Source organism: Passer domesticus, chromosome 5, assembly GCF_036417665.1.
Source record: "Passer domesticus isolate bPasDom1 chromosome 5, bPasDom1.hap1, whole genome shotgun sequence".
NCBI classification, from domain to species: domain Eukaryota; kingdom Metazoa; phylum Chordata; class Aves; order Passeriformes; family Passeridae; genus Passer; species Passer domesticus.
In genome coordinates, this window is record NC_087478.1 from 80512510 (window position 1) to 80534224 (window position 21715).

At 37.6% G+C, this 21715-nt stretch overlaps 1 long non-coding RNA gene across 1 annotated transcript; it reads left to right on the plus strand.

The window, feature by feature from the left end:
* Positions 1-1585: 1585 nt before the first annotated feature.
* Positions 1586-20176, plus strand: LOC135301137 (uncharacterized). Its single transcript, XR_010362874.1, has 3 exons — positions 1586-2788; positions 16991-17172; positions 20062-20176. It is a non-coding gene; the product is annotated as an uncharacterized LOC135301137 (long non-coding RNA).
* Positions 20177-21715: the final 1539 nt, after the last annotated feature.

The following is a 21715-nucleotide window of genomic DNA, read 5'->3' on the forward strand; positions in this document are numbered from 1 at the left end:
AAGTCACCTTCTTGTTCATCAGTTTTTCAAGTCCATAAAATAAATGTGATTGCTTCAGGTACTGTATTACACAGATTCAGTACCATTGCTTTCCACATTAACATCTACATGCAAATTTATTCTGTTGTTCTTTCTTCAATAATTAACATTATCTGCTAATATATTCTTACTCAGACCAGTTCCTTTAGTAATTATCATCCAGTGCTGTACATATTCACTGAGCAGCTATAGTTTATTCTTTCTCTTTCCATCAAAAGGTCATTTTAAAGACACATTGACAACACTCTTTCTATGATCTGTAAACCCTGCAAGAACCAAGCTGTTGTTTCAGCCCCTGGGCTGTAGTTCCATATGCCTAAATCCATTACAAAATATGGATTTATCTGAAGCCAATGAAAAGCATAATTAACATTTTGGTATTTGGTGTGCAATAATTTATTTTCTGTTATCAAAGTTACATAGGCTGCCAAATGTGTGATACTGATTATGGGACAAACTGTGCTTAAAATTTAGGTTCTTTCAAAACAACATGTTATGTCCTATGAAGTATTCATGGGGAGAAAGAGAAGATTAAAATGCATAGGCTCTATTCTGCCTTCAGCTCTTTTCTGGCTCCTCTGTTTAAGTCCCAGTTCAACAAAGTACTTAATTGTCTTATTAATTATAATCATGTGACTATTTATACTGGGAGGAGTAGTATGATATAGCTACCATGATGCTACAGTTGGTTGAATTTGATCTTGCAAAATGAAGGACCTAATAAAGCAGGTACAGACAACAACAAAAATGTTCCTTTCTTTTGACTGTGAACCTGCTTGAAGATATTTTCTACAGATCAGTTTCCAGTCCTTTGCTCAAATCTATTTCATAACTTAATTTACATGATTCTACTGCAATTTTTTTGTCTTAAATATAATATGTGCTGATTCATTTTCTTTAAATTAGCACTACTAGATCCAGAAATGTTCTTAAAAGGCAAGAAGCTTCAGTAAATTAAATGCTAAGCATTTATTCTTGCTCTAGTCAAAAACACAAGAGTCAAGTGAAGCACCTTGTCCATTTAAGCTCTGAGCAAGAGTGTTCAGTGTCTTCTGAATTTGAGGAGGTTCAGCTGTGTGGTTCAACTCATTTTTCCATTGGAGTTCCCTTACAGCTGTAAGAAAATGCTCATGTGTTCTACAGAAGGAGCAATTTGTGGGCATAAAAGGAGAAAGATTAGTATCATTCCTGACATAGCTTGAGGGTAGCTGGAGAACTGTGTTCTGGTCACTTCTTTTGCACCAGGACGATATAAAAACAATTTTTTAAAATCTTCCCATACTGATTTTGTGGATCCAGTAGAGTGAAATTTTGTTTAATTTCTGTGAGGTGATTGACCATTATGTAGTGGGAAAGGAAATACATAAAGCTCACAGTGCTACATTAGAAATTAGGTGCAGAATGAAGGTGGAAAAAAACCCTTGGATTTTTGCCTGCCATAGATCTTCAGTTTAGAATTTGAGGTTGTCCAGTACTTTTTTTTAAAAGCAAGATTTATTATAAGAATTTCCTATATAAAGAGAATTTCTGTCAATCTATGATTACATAGGACCAGACTAGAAGAGGTAAAAGCATTTTCAAACTTACCCCTGCACAGAATAGGTAATTCCAATGTCTAATTCCTACTGATTTTGGCACTATATTTTTATAAGCAAAAAGTTGAAGTAGAAATGAAAAGAACTCAATATATTTATCATGAAATTCTGCAGTCAAAAGTGACTTTGATGCTTCTGTTCCTGTTTCATTAAGCTCCTCATGGGCAGCATAATCCTGATAATTTCAATTCCCTAGAAGAATATTCTCTATTTCATTTGCTTCTAAAAGACCAAATTATTAACCATGTCATATTGTAAAATTGCCATCTAAAGACTTCATGATGTGCTAAGTAAAAGGAAATTGCCAGGGGCTGTAAGCTTTGGGTCAAAGGACAGTTGTTTGTAGCTCATTAGTATGATGTGGTGAAATCTGAAATTATATTAAATGTTTGTTTAAGATGTAATTAGTGAAGAATTTATGCATTTTCAAGTATTCCATGCAGATCTGTAGTCTCATATCAACAGTGGCAGAAGTGCTTTCTTGGGTGCATTATTTGCCTCATCCAGAAGGAGAAAACAATTCATAAGCCAAAATATATTGCTCAGCATGCTTGCTTCTTTTTTCCTTTTGCTATTTCTCTCTTTACTCAGCTGTGCAACCCTGACTGCCAAGATACGATTTTACAGGAGAGCTCAGTTCAGTTTGTCCTGTTTCCATTCTGCCTTTTGATGCCTGAAGAAAATTCAAATACAGCCTGAATTACCCTCCCAACTTTGGGCCATGTAGGTCAGGAGCTGGCTTCCATGCTGCTGTGTCACTGAGCAGCTCAGAGGTTCTTTCTTAGGTGTCCAGGCTAAAGGCTGGATGATCTCTTTGCCCAGTCTAGTAAGAAGGAGAATAAAGTCTCCACACTAGTTTTGATGTCAGGGAATGAGGCATGAAACAGGAGATTGCACTTTTCCCTTGGGAAGTTGGACTTAACACCCATCTGTCCCCAAACACACATCACCTGAGCTGCAAGCTCAATTTAGTGGTTCACCCACCAGCAGAGCTCTGAGCAACCCCTCCTTCCTCCCTTTAAAGCAAACTCTGGGAGCTCCCCTTCACACCTAACAGCAGAACTCCTCTTTGATGTGTCAGGTGGAAAGGATTAAGATCCATTTTCCACCAACACACCAAAAGGAAAAAGAGCTTGGCAAATAGCCTGGTGAATGTGAGTACCCACATCAGAAAATAAAAGAAATGGAATGAGGCAGAAAAAAATCTGTGTGGTGGGAGTGGGGGGAAATAGCATTTGTTCTTAGAGTAGTGCCTGTTTCTGAAAAACAGACAGAGAATACAATAAATGCAGGGCAGATATATTTCTGTTAGGCTGTTGAAATAAGGATTTTTGGATAGCCAAGTATGAACCTCCATTTGTTTTAGTATAAAATCCTCTTCTAAAATCTTTGCCCAATTGATCTTGGTACTGGGATATCCAAGCCCTGATCAGCCTAGTTCTTGAACCAGATTCATTCCTGCTCTGCCTGGAGAGCTAAAACCCAGGCTAATGAGATTCCATGCACTATGGAGCTACTGCAGCTCAGCTGATTTTGGAATTCATGCTGGATCTCTGAGAGAATCCCCAGCTGTGCTGCACAGTATAACTGACATTGCTACCTCCAGGGTCACTGCAAACGTGGTGTGGCCATGAAATGCCAAATATGGGACAGGAAAGACCTGCCAAATATATTTTAGGGGAAGAAAAAAGCTTATAGATACATTTAAAATATAAATTTAACATATGTATGTGTATATATAGATATATAGGTATTATAAAACCCATGTGTGCACATATATACACTTTGAGATGAAATAGAGCCAATAAAATTAGGAGACCTAAAAATCATAAAAGGGCTAAGCTCTAATTCACATACAGGATACAAATTGCAGTCACTTATTGAATGTTTAATGCTGTATCATTGAAGATTCTGTCTATGGAGATTCAAGGTAATCCTCACAAGAAACAAGGTTGTAGTGAAAGTCATGTTTGAGGAATTATTGAAAAATAAATATGTCTAAGTAAGATGAACCTCAGCGCTATGCTACATATTTCAGGATAATAAAAGTTTTCCTTTGAAAGAAAATAATATAATAAATGGTAGACAGCTAAACTTTTTCCCTGGTTGCCAAATAGATTCACAAATATGCAGTTTAAAATAGCGACTTAGCTACTGTATCTAATATAATTATAGAACACTGAAGCTTTATGTGCAGCATTCCTTGGTATCTGCAGACTTTGTAAAAAAGAGCAAATACTGTGTTTTTCAATATAACAGCCTTAGAAAATGCTATCTGATCACTTAAAAATTGGTTACAAAACAACTTTGATTGCAGATTACTGTAAATATCTCTACAAGTGGAGTTACTACATGTAAAATTACTATTGCTCATGATAAAAATCTATCCCACTCTCATACTTAATCTGTTTATACAAAGATAGTATTTATACACATCAGGATATCTTTAAAAATAATATTTGGTCTAAATTTTGTTCTTTATATTAAAAGAATATTGAAATGCCTCAATTGTGTCAAATCAAGTGAAATATCACTGAGAGTGAACACCTGTTGCTAAAAGCTTTCAGACTGAGTAAAGACTTGTGTATTAAATGAGTTTTGTAGCTATGACAATGCCCATGTAGAAACCTAGACAAATGGTATATGAATATTTATTAAAGACATGTTTATCCTGCATAAAATAGTATTGCATATTGTCAAAAATTCCTGAGCAGAAACTGCACTTGTACCACTGCATTCCTTCAGCCTGCATCCATCCTATGGGAAGCCACATCCTAAAGAATTACTGCAATGCCACAGAGACACCTGCAATTAAACACACAGAGCAGCCAACACAATTTGGCGTCTTGAGCAAGGACAAAGAGCATCAGAAGAACCAGTTTCTACCCGTGAGGGGAATAAAATTGTGCCAAGTCATAAGTCAGTCTTAGGTGGGAGAGGAATGAAGCCTGCCCAGACGAGGTGGAGTTAATAGTGGAGCACTTAATGGTCACAGTGCTACGGGCAAAGTCCCACAAGTTCTGGACAGAGAGGTCTTCAATCAATACTGAGCAGGTTGTTTCCAGCTTTAGGAAGAATCTCCCTTGAAATTGCATCTACATGACACTGAGCAGGCAGAAAATCTCTCCTTTGTTTTCAGTGCTCCTTTGATAGCAAGCTGCACAGCCTAGAGAAGCAGGAATTAAGTGAATTACAATGCACAGGGGTAAAAGGCTTGGGAAGGATAAAAGAGTGATGACTAGGGAGCAGAAGTTAAAAAAAGGGGAGATGGAAAAGGGCTGGAGGAAAATGGATCTTGTAGCAGCAGACTTGCCCATAGCTCCTGAATAGTACTCTGCATTTTGCTATGGTTCAGCTATGAATTTATTCTGCTGATTCCATACAATTCTGAAATTCAATTCATAATAACCTCCTATTCACTATAACCTCCTATCTTATGGATATCTCCATATGTCAATACTATCTCCCTATGTCAATTTGCTATGACATTTTCCTTGGTTTAACAAAGTGACAGACACTGCACTCTGAATGGTCCACTGTTATGCATAAAGAAATATTGATGTTCAAGGTTTTAGAATTCTTGTTTTGATCCGTTTGCTCTTTAAAAATTGTGTCTAAATGTTCTATTCAATGAGAAATCTGTGGAAAGCAAAGCAGTGAGATGTTTACCTCAACGTATTTCTACTTGCTGATACACTCTTTACCTCCTCAAACACACATTAGTTATTTTCTGCTTGCTTGGCTGGTGTGTTGGTTAGCTTGGTTTGAACAAATGTTCTCTTTCTTCATTACCTTGTTTCATTCCCTTTGATAAATTTGGGATACAGTTCCCACTTTCTCTTCTTTTTGACATGTTAAGAAAAGGACGAAATAACTTCATTTTGAGGTGGACCATTTTTAAAGTATATTAAAGAGAATGCTATTGCTGTACAGCACAACAGAATAGCACAACTCAGCATCCCTGACTGCATCTGCAGACTATCCACCCCACTTCACTATATTTGACTGTTTATGTCTTTGTGTACTTGAATGGTCTCGGCAAATTCTCATTTCTGTCATCAATTAAATGGAATACTGTGGATGGAAAAGAAATGCAGTAAAACCACTGGATTTTCAGCAGCACACACTCTCAGCTTTTAAGTTGATGGATGTTGGTTTCCATTCTTAAGAAGATGGAATATGCTTCAGGAAATCAATTTTGTTCTCATTTAAGCCAAAGGATCTTGCTATTGCTGCATATGCTGCTTCTTCTTCAAAAATATTTGTTACAAAAGATGTAGAAATTCTGATGAGTTTCCCTGAAAATCTAGATTCCCTGGTGGCAAACTCTGTAGTGTATAACCTCGTTGTTGCACTAGTGTCTTATCACAGAAATCCCTAAATGTTGGTGCAGATCTCCACTGTATCAGTGAGGTGTATTAGGGCACATAAGATTGTGGCCTAACCACACTGAGGTATTTTCTGATTGAAGATTCAGATCTACTGAATCTTCAGCAGTACTGACTGCTGCTTTGGCTAAACTAGAAAAATCTATTTTCCCTCTAGAGATTAAAGCCTAAAACCTGTAAAGACTGAACCATCTATTTTACACAGTGTTAAACCCCACACATAAACTTCACAGATTGTTAGGTCATGTACTGGAGCAGAGAAGCAGTAAGTTACCTCTTCTCTTTTAAACAGGTGAGTTAAAACAAATTTTATCACCACTGTGTGCCCTGCTATGCTTCCAAATATATCCATTTAGGGACATGGAGGGAAGGAACTAGAGATGAAGTTTCACTCTTTGCACAGAAGAGCACTGAGGGCAAAAGCTCACAGAATTCATAGAATGACTGGGTTGGAAGAGACCTTCAAGATCATCAAGACCAACCCAGCCCCAACACCTCAACTCAACCCTGGCACCCAGTGCCACATCCAGGCTTTGTTAAACACACCCAGGGATGGTGACTCCACACCTCCCCGGGCAGCCATTCCAGAGCTTTATCACTCTTTCTGTGAAAAAGTTTTTCCTAATATCCAACCTGTATTTCCCTTGATAGAGCTTGAGACTTTATCAGAAAGAAACTTTAGAAGTTATCCCCAAGAAGCCAGGGTGCAGCCACTGGCCCCAAGCCCTGCTCTGTATGGCTGTGAAACTCGCTCTGAGCTGATCAGCAAGCTGGACATGTACACCCTGGCTCACCTCTCCTGCTTTGCCAGCTCCTAAGGGGGAGGAAAATGCACGAACTCTGACCTCACCATCACTTTTTGCTGCTGTTTCTCTGCCCAGAAAGCAAACAAGGAGTACTGAGTGCTCACAGAACCTGTCCATGTGATTGGATCACATACAGGAGGCACAGCTGAAAAGTCCCCACTAGTGTACGGGGAAAGGCCAGCAGTAATCAAGGCTCAGAACCCTTAAGGCAAGAATATATTAAAAACAATTACTCTAACCACTGGTTGCCTTCACAAACTGGAAACCTGCGGCCTTTATTTCATCTGCTCATGTACAATTAAGGATTGCTTCTGCTTCTGTTTGTTCTGGCACACAGAAAGCCACCTTCCCCTAAAATACCAAACAAATGCTCCTAAGAAGTTGGCTATCTGACATGATTAATTCTTATTCTCTTATGGAGTTAGAATATTGCAATTTGGCTTACTTTGGCCTTGTGAACCAGAAAGTACAGGGAGGGGTAAGAAAATCCTGAGATATCCAGAAAATCATCTCAATTTTTTATGCTTGTTGATACCTGGGAGACAGGAATTTTCATCTTTAACAGGACATGAATAATTAAATCATGATTTTAAACTAAAGGCTGAAAAGATCCCAAACATGCTCATTTTTATGGAGGAAGAAATGTAATCATTCTAAGAGATTTCATCCCAGAAGTCAATTCTTTGTCACTATATTTCAGCCAGTCACCAAATCTTTGGAACTATAGCCTTCAAACATTGTATGCTCAGTTATTATGGACAGCCACATATCAAATAATAACAAGAATAATATATTTCCTGTCCTTAGGGTTACCAAAGGCCATATGAAATGTATGAATGTCTTTCATCAACTTTTCAATTCGTCAGTTCCCATGGGTTCCCATACAGAGCATTTTTTCTAGCACTGCTGTCAAAGTGGTGAATGGGTCTCCACTATTCATAAGGCAAGTGACATCATGCTGTTCTGAACACTGAACAGGAGGTTGAAGCAGAACCTTAATCTTGTTTTTCTCTTCTCTGCCCCTTTTACAGCACCTCTGTGCTGTGAATCAAAGTAGGTTTAGTTTGCAGATCTTCTCTCACCAACAATAATTCAAAATGCAATTTCACTTCAAGATCTAAATACAGAGAAAATCCAAAATAAAGTTAATTGAAAACCAAAATTAGTTATATGAATAAACCCCTTTTGAGATTAAATTATATTTACAACCTAGAAATTATTAGTTCAGGTTTGTTTTTTCTTGAAGAAGTTTCCTTTCCTCCTGTCTTTTTTGAGAGCTCCCCAGAGGTGTGATGTATTTACGTGTTTGAAGTCTTGTTTGTCGTGATTAGTCATCAAGAACTCACTTGTTGACAAACATGCTCTGTTTCCCTTCTCATAACTCATCTGATCAGAAGGATTATTTCTGCTTGAAAGAAGTTCTCTCTATTTTATTCTAACATAAATCATGCTTATGTTGAACTCAGACATCTTAAAAGCATTCTACTTCTCTTCCCTGTGTCTTTCTGACTCACTCCAGCTGTATCCCAGTAAATTGATTGTCTTCTCTAATTTCTTTATGGCATCTCATATTTATTTAATATGAGCATCTCAGTTTTCTGAGGAAATATGGCATTGATTCTGTTGTTTCATCAGCCCTTGTTCCATAACACATTACACTGTACTAGATGCAATCACTGTACTGCATTCACTATTTCACACCCCTGATCCATAGGTCATTATCCTAACATTCATAATTAACCATATTATTCAGTCAGTTTTACATCAGAAATTGTCTGTCTGCTCCCTTTTGCCACAAGCAGAAGAGTCCCAGACTTCCAAAACAGAGAGTACAGGAATGCCCTGCTGGTTGATTTCCCCAAGCAGGGAGAATAACATGAACAACCTAAAACATTCTCAGACATCATTTGTGTTTGGACAAACATCCATCAAAAAACCACAGACAGTCCAACATCCAACAGCTGCTTTGCTGGAACCCTTCTGACAGGGCCTCCCACATCCCAACAGATTTTCTCCAATTCTGCTACATCCACCCCTCCAAACAAAGCAACTTACTTTATGAAATCTTTTTTTTTTTTTAATAAGTTCTTCTGTCCTTGATAGAAACCATACTGTGATCAGATTCATAGAAAACTCTTCTGCAGGGTTCAAGCTTCTGTTCCTAAAACCATCTCAAAAATTGGCTGTAGAAAGGAATGTATTTGGCAGAAAGGTGAATAGCTGTATGACAGGGTATTAAGGGTAACATACATTTTAATATTTCCTATTTCAACCTATTTTGTTCTGCTTTTGAGACTTTTACATAGATGAAGATGTATCTGATTGTTTTCTCACAAACTCAATATAACATGGAGGAATGAAAAGCTATTCTGTTTTTCCTTGTTATCTCACCAACTTTATACAGAAATACATTACATTTTTAAAGACCTGCCATAAGAACTATATTCCTGGAACTAAACTAAACAGTGATAACTTTCTGAGATACAAAGAAAATTAATGTAAGCTGATGGATAAGATGGGATGTGGAACATTATAAGTTTTGCCCAATGGCCACTGTCTGTAGGGCTGCTAGCAATACTTCACTGATGAAATTACTGTAAATATACTGAAAATTGTCTTTGGATAGACAGTGCTATATCAGGAACTGAGAAACAAATGTTATAGGTTTTTTAATAGGTATAACTGGGCCTGACTTGGGATTGAGGAGTGCTGACAAGCCAATTTGCAAACACAGATGTGTGGGCAGACACATTCTATGCATCCTGAACAATTCTGCTATGCCATTCTGTACAGAATTATTCTGGGTATAAGTAGTTGATAGAGCAGCAAAGCACAGGGAAATTGATGCCTAAAATTAGATAATCTGATTCTTTTTTGAAGGTGGCTGGCAAAAAAAGCTGGTGTGCTGAATAGTTTGCCTCAAATTTGTTAGAAAACACTTGGCAGTAGTTACCTGCTTAATGCATATATTCACTGAAATATTCTCTTGCCAATATAGTTTGGGTTTTTTAAAGACAGTATTTTTTGTGTGTTTTGTAAGACCCTCAGTTATTTTACAATGCTGTGTATTCTTGCAAAATAACCACAAATTCTCCCTCTAAAACCATTCTCATTCAGCTGCCATTCCTGCACAGCACTCATTGTTTGTCATAATTCATGGAGACCTGTCTTCATACACTAAAAAAGTTTAAAAATAACAAATATAGTTTATATCCACCAACAGTTTCTAATCAAGTTTCAAGATATGAAAGTTTTACCAACAGTAGCTGTTGTTAATTTGAGGTTGAGCTGTTAGGGTGAAAGGACAGATTGTGCAACTGTTTAACAAACAGCAGATCAGATTAATTGCAATGATCTCATCAGCATGAAAAAGAACAAAATCCAATCTTTTGTCTAATACACTATTTTAAACATAAATGTATTATATAAGGAAATGGGATCTTATATATCAGGAAAAAAAAGCTCTTCACTTTTCTGTTTCCTGTATGAGTTTACCTAGGTAAAAATCCACAATAATTATCAAAAGTGATCATGAAACTTTTCTAGAATTGGTGTTTTACCTTGCTTTGTTTATAGTTTGGTGTATCTGCATTCAGCTTTGGAGTCCTAACTCTTTTCATAGGTGAGAGAAGCTTCAGCCTTATAACAGCAAATGAAATGAAAAAAAAAAAGCTTCTTAAATTTCAGCCATGACACAAATCATTCCTTTTCAGAAGAGCTGAGTGTCAAGGTTATGGTAATAGCTATCAATTCAATCTTTCTGAAAGGTACTTCAGAGAATGATTCAAATCTTGGTTTTAAATCACTTATTGTCCTTCAATATTTGTGTGGTGGGGAACTTACACGACTTCTCTGCAGAATACTGCATCCTGTCAGTCCTTGGATTTGATTTGTGATGAACAGAGAGAACACTCTAATAAAATCCCCCAAAATTTAACACAGAATGCACAGATTTTTTAAAAAATTAGTCTCCCATTATTTTTATATCAGTGCATTAAGCACACAAGTTTGTACTCTGACGTGGACTGCATAGACAACACAATAAATGAAAGATATGGATTTACAAACATTTCCTAAGTTATTTGCTCATTTATTTTGGTGTGTTCTGCTCCAAAACATTGATTCTTATGTGGCTTGTAAAAAACCATGTCTTGATATTAAATTAGAAATTAATGCCTTTCTGTAAGCCCTAAATAAAAGTTAGTTTTAAAAATGCATTAATATTCAGTACGTTCCAAAAAATACAGATAAATCTGCTACCCACAAACAGTATTTTCCCTTTTCTTCCACACCACACTCCTATAGAATAATGAGCTCAAAAATTTGAGTGCATGGAATTTCAGGGCAGAAAAGCAGAAAGTAGAGTGGGAGCAACAAACTATTTGTTTGTACAGAAAAAAAGTTGAATTCTTTATATGAAGATTAAATTTAGCTAAAAGATAGTGATGCAGTATTTAATGCTGCATAAAACATTATTATGTTATATCATTTATTTTTGAAAGCCATTATTTATGTTATTAAAAACCATTTTAAAAGTATTTAAGTTTTGAAAACCATAAAAAATTCTCATTTAATCCACTGATCATAATGTATAAAACTAATCAACACAAGGATACGTTATGAATCTTCTGGATCTGCACATCATCCTACTACACTGTCATTCTGAATAGATATCTGGGCAGAGTTTATCAAGTGTAAATAGAGAGGGGTTTTTTTTAAAGGTCTTCTCTGGTTTTCCTACCTCATGCATAGTTGTTTATTACATTTTGTCTTTTATTGCTGTGGGCTGTGTTTCTGAAGATTGTGCCAAATCTGAGGCCTATTTAAGTTGTTGCCATTTAAATGCATAAAAGTAAATAATTTCCAGTTATGTAATTATTGTCACTCCAAATAGCTGTGTCTTTGTGACTTGCTTTATAGCTGCTGTCACTTTGCAGTGGCTACCAGGCATTCAAATACTGTAGTCTAGCTGAGAGCTATCATTAGCAAATCAAAGCAGATGTATTTGTGTATTTATTTTTATTTCCCAGTCCTCAGAGTGCTCTACTGTGCTGCTGCTACTTTAACTTTTGACCCCTGCCAAACCATTAGTCTGCCTTGTAGAACACATTATTTTTGCCTTAATATTGAGATTTGGTTTTTAGCAAGCACTTTCCTAATATTAGGGACAGAATAATGGTTTTATGTAGCCTTCAAGAAAGTGCAGTGTCACAGCTGTGATTCAGTTGGATTTGTCTGAGTCATGCTCTGGAGAGGCTGCTCTCATTCCTGTCCCCTGGATTTCTCCCTGTGCCAAGGAGCTTCCTTTCCCAGGATCTGTCTCATCCTCAAGTGTGGCACCACAGCAGATTTACCCTCAGCCAACACTGAACAGAAGTGCCAGAATTTAAGTGCTGACAACTACATCTACTTGACCATTACACAAAATTTCCTTACAAACCTATTTTTATCTCATTTGCTAGGAATCCTCAACAAAGGAATTCTTTTAAGAGTTCTTGAAGAACTCTTTTGATTAAGAGACTTGAGAAAATGACCCACATATTTTGGGCCACAGCTCGCTGTTGAATGAGGATGAAATATTCTCCTCCTTTTAACCTTTTGTCATGTTTGGATTGGGATGTAGGTGGTGCTTTGCAAATTAAAGGTCCTCCTTTCAGCTGGAGAAGGTTTAGGACTGAATTCATTGCAAGGGTCAGGAGGAGTAGGGACAGATATTAAGCTGATTAAACACTGCAGAAATATCAGTCACTGAAAGGGTGAAAGATTTCTAACAGGCAATTTTCCCTGAAAAAAACTGGAGGAAGAGCATGTTCCTGTGCAATCACACCTACTCATTAACTCAGTAATAATCATATCTTTGGCTGGTGAACTCCTTGCATTTCAGACCTGGATTATATTTAATGGAGAATACAGCCATTATAAACACTCACCCCTCTCTCCCCAGCTGATTTTTCAGGCTCACTGTAGCAATAAACCTAAAATAGGTTCATTTTTGCATCCTTCTGCAACCTTCAGGCACTAAGGTCATCAAATTTGTGTCACCACTTTATTTTTCCTGTGATGCTGACACTGGAGTGGGCAGATCACCAATGTGATGCTGAGGAATACATCTAATGCAGGCTGGGCTCTGGGTGGTGAGAAATGTGACAGGCAAGAGACCATGAACAGGCACAGATCCTTTGCACAACAAAAAAAGAACCCAAAAAGATTCCAACAAATCCATGAAGATATTTGGGAATATGTATTAAAACAAGCCCTGTTTAGGGCATGATTTACTTTAATAGAAGATTAAAAAAAATTTAAAAATATAAAAATAAAACTCAATGTTTGGTTTAGCTTAATGGTTTTTCATGTTCTATTGTCTCCAGTTGCCCTCAAAAATTAGTCTCTATAAATTAAAGTGTCTTATTCTGGAACAGGGAATAAGGCTCTTTGTAGAGAGCCAGAGTGGAAGATTCTGGTACTTTATTAACTGAGATGGTACTGGTTTTTTAAGGATAAATAAAATAATTTCAATGTGTATTTTGGGAGAGGAAAGAAAAGTTGCTAAGCAGGTAAAGAAAAAAAGAATGCAGTAGGAGCAAAGGTGAGGAAAACAGGAAGGATGAAAAAAGCTATAGTCAGAAAGAAAATAAATATGATTCTATGGACTGACAACTTTAAATCTGATTCTCTGCTGTTTTGTTCACTTAAAGTTCTACTTTTACAGTGTCTTGTGCAGTGTATCTTGTCTTGCAAACATAAGCAGAAAAGGTGGCTCTGCTCTATTTAAAAGCATTGAAATTGAATATGGCTCTGATGAGTAAAATTAAAAAGTGATCCTAAAAGCTATCTCATTTAATCAACACAAGTTTGCATTCTAAAATTTGTTTTTGTAGGGCAGCCAAAAGTTACAAACATAAACAGTATTCAGTATTTACTGACTTTTTCCAGCAATGAAAATGATACTCCTATCAAAAGTCAGAACACCTTTTATGGAAAGCTAATGCTTTATGCATGTTTGAGTCTTTTAGCCATTAAATGTGCCATTTGACAACATAAACGCTTTGCTTCTGAGACCCACAAAAATGTCTTTTCAAAAGGAGAATAAAGCTGTAGATTAAAGGTTTTTATTAGAGATTAGGGTATTGTAAAATTAAGTGCTATAACTACATTGGCAACTTAAGGGGTTTAAAAAGCACAGTAAAACACTCTGCCTGCACTAATTGCAGGCCCTCTCTTTTCTCCTATTCTACCCTATCTTATCTTCTAAGGACATAAATTAAAAGAATTAGCAATTGTACAGTGCCTGTAGAATACAATATTTTTTTTGAGCAGAGTACAAAAGAATACAAAAATAACAGCATGCAACACTCAGTATCTAAGAAATCTATTATTTATCTGTGTAAATAATAATTCTTGTGAACTCTTGGGGTGGAGATATACATCTCTGTGTCTCTCTCAATACAAGAAGACAAAGCTCAAACGCAGTAGTTTAAGATTTCAGGCTTTGGGGAAGGGCCAGACAACATTTAATGCAAGTGCTCAGTAGGCAGAGCTGGGTCCCTCTGGCTGGATTAGGAGGAATTCCTGCCCTGAGGAATTCCTGAATTAATTTTGAGGCCTCTCAGCTATTGTACCACACACAAGGCTTGCTGTTGTTGTTTTAGTGGTGGTAAAACTGAAGCACTAAAACCATAATCCTAAACTATCCAGTGTGCCCATTACCTTAAGCCACGGATCCAGGAGAAGTGGATTAAACTAATTTTTTTTTTTTTCCCCCAGGAACACATTTTGTTCTTGATGACAATTGCTTTGATCTTAGAGAGGCTAAAGGAGGAAGGCCTTGTTTTGTTAAGGAAAAAAGAAACAAAACAACAAACAAAGCCCAACCAGTCACAGAATAGTCACACAGAAATCCAATTTTTGATATTTGTTGATTGGTGTTTGGTTTATTTACTAAACTCTCCAGGAAAAAAAAAATTGCATGGTTCCATATACTGTGTATCAAAAATGTAGGCATGTGGGCAAGGGACCAATATTTTTAAAAAGAGGCATTTTTTTTTCTCTCCAGTGCAGGAGAGTCTGTAACCACTTTGCACTCAAGCACTGATCTCTGAGTGCTCAGGACAGCATAACACGTCCCTGGGTGGTTTGCTGAGCTTAACATTGGAACTGAGCTCTCACAGCACTGAATCACATTTACACAAAACCAGCCCCTTGCTTTCAACAAGAGTGGGGTTGCAATAACCACACATCACACAGTAAACGCAGCTGAGCAGCTGTGAGGGTGGTGGGAATCCCATTTTCCATTCATGATACTTGTAACACAACTGAATTATTTTCATATTTTGATATGTAAATATGATAGATTAGCCATGAAATCATGAATTAAGCAGGTAGAGGCATCAAACATTGTGTTTGTTTATGGCACTAAACAAAGCACACAGAAGAGACCACACTCAACAAAAAGAGCAAAAAATTATATAATGTTGGGTCTTTATTCTCTCAGTTTAATAGTGATAGGGCATCCTCCAGCTATCCTGAAAAATGGGAATAGAGGAGTTTATTATATGGTGGGCCTAACAATACCAAGAACTTGCTCTCTGTCTGCAGCTACAAGCAGTGGCTGCTGTGTGTTCTTCACACAGATTTCATGCTCTGACAGGGCCTGCATTATTTTTTTTTTTTTGGTGACAAATTAAGGCTGGTAGTCACAATGAATGTGCCCAATAAGTTCAATGCATATTTTCAGTACAGCACCCAAGAGTGCTCTATTCCCTGCCTGATATGGCAAGGCAGGAGGATTTCCAACTCTTATCTAAAATAAAGTTGAGGCTCTGTTGTTTTACTTGCTGTTCTTTTCAAGGACAAGCAACAAAAATGCTTACTTGACACAAATACAGCACATCCTATCTAAATTGCCTCCATTATTATTCACTTTATTAATAAAACTATATTTTTCGCAGTTACTTCAGTATTTTCCAGTGAATATTATGCAATTATTACAATTTGCCACTGAGAGCAGACTGTATGCTGATTAAGTAGGCTCAGTGGATAGGAAATGAAGGTGTCTGATAGAAAATGCTGGGGGTTTGCTAGTTATCTCAGAGTAAAAGAGGAAAAATAAACATTACATAGATCAGAAAGGTTATTAAGTAAAAAATAAGTAGGAAAAAGATAAATTATAGCAGCACTTTTGTTTTGAAATGGGTATGGCAGAGCAGAAAATTAATAGGAAATTGATAAAAAATATTCCTGAGAATGAAAAAGTCCCATTTTGCCATGGGTAAATTCATTTTCTCTTTATAAATAACACCTAAAAAATGTGGGTCATACATAGTGGACTAGTTAAGATCTATATAAATCCAGGCATCTAAAATTTGATCACATCAGAGTCTGAGTTAAGATTCATTTTGAGGATTTTAATGACTCCATTAGATCTAGGGTAGTAAGGAACAATCTGACAACAGTTCTCCTGTGTCAAATTTATTTGGGTGGGACGAATAGACCTGAGCCTTTCTTGGATGGTTGGCCATTCTTTACCTTAATATTGAACGGAAATTCCAAAATTAGCTCTCCAACATGGAAGGAGAACTGTACATGGGGAAGGAGAACTGTAAGTTCTTATTTACTGTCAGAAATTGTGAAAAGGGTAGGCCACAATGTGGTTTTAGAAATTATCTCATGTGGTTTCTTTGAGTAATGAGTAAAATAAAATACTACATTAATTAAATTTATTTCACTTGGGGTGGCTTGCTCTCTGCTGTGTCCTCCCAGGTATCTCAACAAGAAATTTTAGTATGGTCTATTTGTGAGCTAAGGAGCAGCTGACCAAAAACAGCTTCAGTGAAGTTCAAATTTGGTCTTTTTCTCCATCAGACTTTGTTTTCTTCCAGAGATTATTTTTCAAGATAAACAAAGTTGCCATACTGTAAATCACTGCTGTCACGTCCCCCCTTCCCCCCTCCCCAGCCCCAAAATTAATTAGATTTTTAGATAACAAAGCTCAGTAAATTCTCAGTACAATCAGCATTGATTTAAGGGAATGTTCACTGTGTCACATCACTCGTGGTCTTTATTTTGGAGCACTACTAATGATGGAAATCAAGCTGCTAGCAAGCAGCTTAAGAACACAAAAACTGTCTTTTAGAAGAGACAACAAACTTCCATCTGCTTCCAGACGATCAGTGAGCTCTCCCTAAAGGCAGAATGGCAAGGGAAGTGTCCCCAGATGGCCTCTGTGTGAGCAGTGGCAGAAGAAATCAACCTCTCCAGGCTGTCAGAGCAATGACCTACAGCTTCCCATTTAGAGGACTGAGCTGTGTTAGTGGCAGACAACATAATCCAGGGGCAAGGAGACAGGTAAAAAGAGTGTCTGTCAGTGGTTTTGGAAGACTGTGTGGCTTGAATAACAGAGCATAAGTTTTATACTGCTTTACAATGATAAGAGCTTGTCACAAAATGTTTTGTAGCGCAATATCTTTCCATTAGTGCACGCTCTGGCATGCAATGTTTTCTGTGGAGTGGGCAATACTGAAATTGTCAGTGTGAGGAGTAACTTACCCTGTGATCCTTCTGACACTGCTCTGCCAATCTGTCCTCTGCTGGCCCAGCACCACAGCTCTCAGTGGGCTCTTAAACATTCTCTTCAAGCCATCAGCAAGAGCCAGTGGACAGATAAAAAGGCTGGGCTGAAAGCAAGTGGAGCATCTCTCAGACGAGGTGTGTGCTACAGAACTGATGTTATGATGATTTAGTTACAGAATTCCAGTGAGATTATAAACCTCAGACTCCAGCTAACACAAAAAAAGGAATATTTTGCCCATTCCATGTCATGCATGATGCTTTTACCCAGGCTTTTTTGCTGCCTGCTAATTAGTCCTGTTTTGCCTGTACAAAACAAAGAGTATTATCAGAAATATTTTGCATATAGAATAATAAACTGCACAGGCAGGTCTGGTCTCTTCAGCTTTCTCTATCTCTCACTGCTTTCCTGAAGTGCTGATCAGTATTCTAAGTCAGACCAACCATTAATTCTCTCACAGAAAATATGGATCAGGCCTTTCAAGGAGCAGATGAAACAAGCTGATTGTTGCCAGCTTTGATAAATTTTGCTTAATTGGACCTGGCAAACGCACAACAAACACTGTGCTGTGGACTTAATATAGCACCTACTCTTCTAAAACTTTGTAAAGCAGTTGGTGTGGCATACAAAAAGTTCTGCTCTCTACATTTAAAGTGCTGCAGTAATTTGTTTGAGAGATACACAAAGAAATTCAGTGTTGGGGATTTGGGTTGGTTTTTTCCCTAGGAAAAAAGTACAAAAAAAAGCCCAACAAACAACGGAACCAAAACCTGAAACTCCAACTAAGTTTCTTTTTACACTTTTCAGTCTGTTGAAAAATAGAATTCGTAGGAACAATCTGTTCTGGTGGAATGGCCCTGCATATGACCTCAATTAACCATTAGAAGAGAAGAGCCTTTTGGGGCCTGCAGGTTTGGAAGAACTCTTAACACTTAGAAAGATGTAGATGATGTTATTTGTTTCTTTATAAAAGTCAGAGCAGTGAGGTCCATGAGCTGGCTTCATTCTGACACCTCAGGTTTCAGCTTTTCTATTTTTCAGATTCTGTGCTGCTTTAGTGTGTGGGTCTGAACTTCATATTAGGGGATGGTGAGCTCTGCACAGAGCAGGGAGACAAAACAATTCCTGCTCTAGCTGGGCACCAAGGACAAATGATCCAAATCTCAGCCCAGGAGCACAAACCCCGTGGGCTGCAGAGAGAAAAACAAGCAGGATGGGACTGCAGGGGCTGCAGCTGGAACTGGACACTGAACTGCAATGTGCACATGGAGCAGAGCTGAGCCCAGGGAGAGACCCCAGCAGCGCTCGTGCATTTTGGGACCATTTGGGTTCATCTTGGGGGCAGCCCTGGCTGGGCTCTGGTGCTGCCCACGGTGGATCCACGGAGGTGATCCTTTGCATCAATCCCTGCTTTATTCTCTAACTCCATCCAGCTCTGCTCTAGGGCAGCCTTCTCAAGGCACCAGTTTCTGTCTGGGTGCTGCTGAGTGAGAAGGGTGCTGCTGAGGATGGCTCATGGCTGGCTACTTTTTCTCTTGCTCCTTGTATCCTGAGGTGGGATAGTCTTGAAAATTTTGGGTTGTTTTGTTTTCCAGGTTTTATCCTTACTGAGTTTCCCTTTCATCTCTGTTTCCCAATACTGTTCTGCTGCTGTAACTCACTTTAACCCAGTGCTTGCAAATGGAGATTCACAAGTGCTCCTTACCGAGAATCCAAACATAATAATTCAAATTCAGGAAGGGCTGAAATGGGGGTTTATGTTTTCTTTCATATTATTTTCAGTAGTTTTCCAGTGAACCTGGCCATTGTTCTTGCCAGCCAGTGCTTGTCAGGAAGGTTACAGCAGTGTGCAAAAATCTGGCTACCACTCCACTGGATGTAGATAGCTGGATTAGCAAATGTGGGATCTGCAGTACAATAAGCACCTTTGTTTGGGGCTTTTGCAAAGTCTGGAAGAGCTGGCATTGTGCCTAGTTCAATGTAGCTATTAGAGTCTTTTCATTGACTTTAATTGGAGCTGGATTAGGGCCTAATCATTAAAAAAAAATCTTCACCCTGCAGCGAGCAATGGTCACATTTGACCTCAAAATCTCAGTCAGAGGCATTGGTATAGGAAAACTAGAACATAAAAGATGGAAAAATAATATTTTCCTGTCAAACGAGGAATGATAGATAACTATATGTAATATAGTGGCCATATGCCTCAAATTTGTCTTGAACTCCCCAATTTTTTTCCACATAAGATCTGTCCAATTTTGATTTTTGGCAGCTGCCAGAACACAGTGGAAGAGAAGGCTGTTTGTCTGCCTTTAGCTGGTGTGGGATTTGCTGTTGGCAAGCACAGACGACAAACACTTCAGTTCTGTGACCAAATGTCTTTGCCATTGTTTTTATTAGACTGTGGGATGTTTTTCCTGATCTGTGGCAAGATATTTTGACAACTCACTGCAGTATAATAAATGAATAAAATATCAGAGAATAATATTTTATGTGCATGTGTGCATATCTACATTTTAATATATAAAAGTAGCATAAATTATTAAGTGGGGCTTTTTTAGAAAATATTTCATAGTTCACAAAGCAATGCTGTATCACTGTTACAGATTTACAGTGAGTGTCCATCTGTATCTCTTGCTCTTTGCCTTCAATGTCTTTTTATTTTCCAGGTACTCCAGATGAAAGGTACCACACTTCATGCCCTGTGAAAATCCAAATGGAGTATTTGAAGTGCAGTGGAAGCACAGCTGAACTGACACAGAAAGATTAGTAATGCAGGAAATCCAAAATACTGTAATAAAATTAATTCTTCTCTAATTAATTTCTGTATCTTATTTTTAGGAGATTAATTTTTTTACAATCGTGTTAGGGCGTTGTGTTTTGGTTTGGGTTTTGTAATGTGCAACAGATTATGAGTTATTGCTTCTTGTTACATTCAAAACATCTGCTATTTGGGAGGCATGAGGAGAATAATCTCTGTTAGCTTTATCCTGTTGACCACTATGAGATAAGAGGTCGATGAGATATGGTGAAAAAATTCATGTTAATTTATCAATGCCACAGAATGGGAAAGGTTGGAAGGGACACATGATGGGTCACCTGGTCCTGCTCATGTGGTTAAGAGCCTTTTTTCCACTCTGAAAAACCTAAATAATATCCTGGTAACATTTGGATTACAGGAAGAAGTTTCTTTAGCACCCACTTATCATGTTTCACTTGAACATGGAAGACAATTGGAGATACTGCAACATGAAGCTTGGCAAATTGTATGAAAAACAGTTTTTCAGTGCTATAATAGCAAGAAATGGAGGATGCTTCAAAGAAAATTTTTCTTTTTTTTGGGGGGGGGGTGTTTGTTTTTTTTTGTTTGTTTGTTTGTTTTTTGGGTTTTTTTACATGTTTTTCTTCACTGTAAGGCAAATTTTCTCAAACTAATCTGTTTGATTCACATGCTGATGGACAAATGTGTCAAAACTGCTGGAAGCAAGTGCTGTAGGGCATGTGTTTTAAGAGACTTTTGATTCATTTATGTGCTTATAAGTTTTCTATTTTTATTCATGGTTAGCATACTTCACCAGGCCTGTCACACCAGCTCAGGGACTGAACTGAACTCTTCCCTTTTAATGGTTCTATCTTCTGAAATATCTGTAAAGTGTATTAGGTTTTTTTCGTTTTTTGAAATCCCTGCTGGATGCATAACTACACATCCAGTTTAATTCACTATGACTACAGCACATCTTTGCCATCCTATAAATTGTCTCCTCCTGGGTACACCGGTTAAAACTTCTTTGCTAATTGAATAACAGAGACAAAATGTTGTCCTCTATTTCTGCAGTTTTATACTGTTGTGTTTTAGAAGTTAAAAAGGTTCAAATAATGCCCTTGTGGTTTTCATGCTCTTGTCTCATGTGGGTTCTTTTAAATCATGTGCAATGAGACTACCTGGATGAGAAATACTTTGCAATTCAGGCCATGCTGCAGGGCTTTAAATCAGAAGTTAATGACCAAATTCCTTGTCTTTATGGGGCGAAATAAGGTGACCTCATTGTCATATTTCTCTGAAGAATATACTAGAATATGCAGGGGTTACTGAAAGATTTGACTTCCATTTGAGGTGACAGAAATTCCTGCTGGCTTCAAGGAAAGTTGGTCAAGACCCTTGCAATGAATCCTAAGCATTTAAGGCTAGGAAAAAGTATGGGTCATGAAGAGACCAAATTCACAAACAAAATTCTGGTAAGGGGGGAGAAGGGTTCTTTGGATGAGAATTAAATCACAGAAAAAATGACTGTGGGACAAGAAAATTTGATAAACTCATGGCCA